The sequence below is a fragment of the Schistocerca cancellata genome, chromosome 2 (assembly GCF_023864275.1).
Source record: "Schistocerca cancellata isolate TAMUIC-IGC-003103 chromosome 2, iqSchCanc2.1, whole genome shotgun sequence".
In the NCBI taxonomy this organism is placed as follows: Eukaryota; Metazoa; Arthropoda; class Insecta; order Orthoptera; family Acrididae; genus Schistocerca; species Schistocerca cancellata.
This window is the reverse complement of record NC_064627.1, coordinates 974313656-974314808: the sequence shown is the minus strand read 5'-3', so window position 1 is coordinate 974314808 and position 1153 is coordinate 974313656. Positions and strand designations below refer to the sequence as shown.

Here is a 1153-nt window from a genome sequence, read left to right as displayed (position 1 = left end):
TTCACATCTAGCGGCAACAGTATTCTGGGCGTACTCTGCCAGCCCGATATTTACGTATTGGGGTGTGGGAAGTTTCCTAAAAATTATAATCATGCTGGCAGCCTCACCAGTCCTCGTTGTTCATTCGCGAAGTGGATTCGATCAGGGACAGGCTCGTCTCCCCGTGTGCTGTAAGCGCGTGTTGAAGCGCTCTGTAGTTCAAAACTGTTCCATCTGTTAATGAGCAACGGCCTTGCCGCAGTGGATACACCGGTTCCTGTCAGATCACCGAAGTTAAGCGCTGTCGGGCGTGACAGGCACTTGGATGGGTGACCGTCCGGGCCGCCATGCGCTGCTGCCATTTTTCGGAGTGCACTCAGCCTCGTATGCCAATTGAGGAGCCACTCGACCGAATGGTAGCGGCTCTGGACATAGAAAACCATCATAACGACCGGGAGAGCGGTGTGCTGACCACGTGCCCCTCCTATCTGCATCCTCAGCTGAGCATGACACGGCGGTCGGATGGTTCCGATGGACCACTTGTGGCCTGAAGACGGAGTGCATCTGTTAATGGCAAAAGCAACAAATCAGGAAATACTAGTTTTAGTGATGTTTTTTAGGTAACCTTAAGATCGTGTCTACAGCTGACACACAGTATGTGGATTTTAACTGAACTCAGCTACAAGTGCCCAAAAAAAAAAAAAAAAAAGGAGTTTTCGACATGACAAGTCTGACCATTATTCCCTTCTCAGTGGTACACTCACAATTATATCCTCTTGTCGTAATGCGCCGTTGGCTATTGGCCTCTGGTTTCGCTACATCTCGTTCTCTCTCTGAATTAAATATAATAATTCCAATCCCAAAGAAAGCAGGTGTTGACAGATGTGAAAATTACCGAACTATCAGTTTAATAAGTCACGGCTGCAAAATAGTAACGCGAATTCTTTACAGACGAATGGAGAAAATAGAAGCCGACCTCGGGGAAGATCAGTTTGGATTCTGTAGAAATATTGGAACACGTGAGACAATACTGACCCTACGACTTATCTTAGAATCTAGATTAAGAAAAGGCAAACCTACATTTATAGCATTTGTAGACTTAGAGAAAGCTTTTGACAATGTTGACTGGAATACTCTCTTTCAAATTCCGAAGGTGGCAGGGGTACAATACAGG

General features: G+C 46.1%; 1 pseudogene; it reads left to right on the top strand.

Annotated features, from left to right (window-relative positions):
• Positions 1–222: 222 nt before the first annotated feature.
• LOC126163766 (5S ribosomal RNA) lies at positions 223–340 on the top strand (annotated as a pseudogene).
• The last annotated feature ends 813 nt before the right edge of the window (positions 341–1153 follow it).